The sequence below is a fragment of the Drosophila mojavensis genome, unplaced genomic scaffold (genome assembly GCF_018153725.1).
Source record: "Drosophila mojavensis isolate 15081-1352.22 unplaced genomic scaffold, ASM1815372v1 contig_16, whole genome shotgun sequence".
Lineage (NCBI taxonomy): Eukaryota > Metazoa > Arthropoda > Insecta > Diptera > Drosophilidae > Drosophila > Drosophila mojavensis.
Genome location: NW_025318693.1, coordinates 4824690 through 4827717, shown reverse-complemented (window position 1 = coordinate 4827717; position 3028 = coordinate 4824690).

Sequence of the window (3028 nt, the reverse complement as noted above, 5' to 3'; positions counted from 1 at the left end):
TTTGTGTTTATTTCACAATTTAATATATATATATACTATATATATATATAATATATACAATTTTAAATAATATATAATATATAATTTTAAATTTCATATTCTTATCAATTATCAGCAATATTTAACATTTATATTAATATTCCTCCTAGGGTACCTTCTAGTCATACCCTCTAAGTTACAATAACTTTATTTTTTATTTTTTTTTTCGGTTTTCATTTGTTTTGGCAGTTTATTAAAAGCAGCTGCTGTCGTCATTTTAATTACAATATACTTATTTATACTGACTCGCACAGCGACGGAATTCATTCATTCACTTTGCCACGCCCACCGCCCGTGAGCCTATGCCAAGGTTTGCCCGAGCCTCTGGCTCATTTCCTTTCAGCATCTGGCACGCAATCAATTCCACTTTTGTTTGCCCTGCGCATGCTGATCGCACGTGCCAAGTTTTCCGGCATCGGGGCTTAGGAGCTGTGACTCTCCAAGTCAACGAAAGGCTTGAATTGTGCACAGCGCCTACTGTGCTCAGCACGCACCGTGAAGGCAGGTGGGGACGGGGCACGGAGTTCCTATCGAGCCATTGTCATTGCTATTGGCATTGACTTTGGTGTTTTGCAGCCCGCCCAACTGGCAAATGGCAAACAGCAAATGGCATGATAAATATGCCAAGCAAATGCCACGTGCCAGTAATATGTGGTTATATTTAGAAGCCAGTCTCATTGCTGCGCCCATTTCAGTTTAGAGAATTGGATACAAGGCTGCATTCCTTGGATTTGCTACATCGATTGCTTTTTGTCTTTGCCAAACTCTCTATTGATGTCTCTTGACATTAGGGGGCGTGGCTGGCATGCGAGACACCTTAGTGTGTCGCACTGTAGATTCTTGGAATTTCTTTTTTGGTCACCTCAATTAAAATCACTTCGATTTTTTATGCAATTTCTTTTGCCATGATAACTTCTTTGTCCCGTTCTTTTGGACGTGATGATTTTGACTTTTTGGGTAGTTTAATTGAATCATTTATCGTTTCGCTTCGTTTGCAGAAAGTCGACCTATTTTATGTGGCGTGTTCTTTAATTTATATTTCTGTATTTTTGTATTTATATACATAGATATGTATGTAGGTGTGTAGGTATGTATACAATTGGTCCGCGACGTGCCGTGCATAACAAGAATCAAACGAGTCCCTTGGCCTGAGCGGACTTGGGCCTAAATCAGCCCACTGTTGCATAAAACATACCACAGTTGCCCCTTCATTACCATAATCGCTGAACAAAGAATCGCTCGTGCTGCCCGAGTGTGGCGAATGGAGCCGTCGGCATGGGATGCTCTATTGGCCATTACTCATACGCACCGCTGCACTTGCTACTGCTGCTGCTGTCGCTGCTGCTGCTTAAACAAACAGATTTCTTGTAATTGCTTTCGCAATTCAATTATTTGCCACAAAGATTCACAGAGAAGTTGAGAAAAGGAAAGCAAAACACACAAAGAACCATCAGTGTCAACAGCCAGAGCAAACAATTAAAATTTCAATACAAATAAAAAAGCAAATGCAAACACAAATACAATTCACTTACAATTCAGCGCGTGTTCGATTAAAAAAACAAAAAAAAAAAAAAAAAAAAAATAAATAACACAAATGAATGTTAAATAAACATTTACCTCCAATTATTGCGTCATTAAAAAAATGCCACTGCGTTTATGGCTTGACACAAGTGAAATCAGTTTTCGTTGCATTCAAGAGCTTTGACACATTGAAATGAGAAATTGCTATTTATTTATATATTTCTCTCTTACTTTCGCTATTTGCTCCTTTGCATAATTTAAAAGCTTTAACATCCGTTTGATAAGAGCATATATGTTTAAAAAGTTTTCCTTAAGTCCTTGACGCAATTCAAACAGATTACTTCAATGCAGATAATGGCAAAAATATTCTCCAGAATTAAAGCCGACTTAAAACTGACTCAAAATCTGGCCTTAAATACGGCCTACGCAAAGTCAACAAGGCAGCAGCAGCAACAGCAGCAGCAGCGGCAGTCCTTTGACATATCCCTTATGTATATATGCAGTTGCTAAAGCCTTTGAGACCCTTTAAATGTTTGTATACAATTTACGTACATTTACACTTGACGTCGCTCTTCGTGCCATTTGGGCAAAGCTAAAAGTCAAATAAGCCGAGTGTGGGCGACTCCAAATGCTCGGCGATAAATGTCAACGTTTTGCATAAATTGCATGACGATTGCCGAGGAGACGAGCAGCATTGGCCATCAGGCGGGCCAAACGCACTGATTGATTGATGGCTGGATAAATGCCTGATGTGCGAGCTGCGAGCGCTGAATGCCAGTTACATTTGGACGGATTTTTTTGTGAGTTCCTCTTTTTTTTTTTTTTAAGTGGCTGCCAGATCCACAGATTGACATTTCATTTGCAGAGCGGAACCAACTGAGCTGAGAAACTTGCAGCTGCTGCCCAGCCAGCACCCCTCCCCCGCAAGCAACAGTTGTCAACAGTGTGCCCAATAACTAACACAAAATGTCGCCCGGAGCTGTAGTTGAAACTTTAGTGGAGCGCACACCCAGCTCACATTCCCGCACCACTCATAACACTCGCAACACCTCCTAGCCCCTGGGCTCTGAATTTATTTCGGTGTTTTTATGACTTTGCGCCTTAAAGTGTTTATTTCGTTTTACGACTTTCTACAAATTCCGTTGGCGCGTGTCATTCGGTTGCCTACTTTTCTTTTTGGGGCCGAACAGCAGAGTGGAGCGTGGCTTGTATTACGTATACGCGACGTATACGTCGCCCGAAAGCGTTTTATTGCCGGAGTTGTGGGTCGTGCTAATTTATACATGGAGGCACCGCGCTTCATTTATTGCCCCGGGTCACGACTCAAGGCTTCATAAAAACACACTTTTAATCACAATTTTTGCTTATGCGCCAGGATTTTGGCTAAGCGTTTGATGGATGTCGCAAATTTTGCATACATGGCCGAGCTAGATAAGCACGGTGTACAGTGAGTGTACCGTTGGCCGAC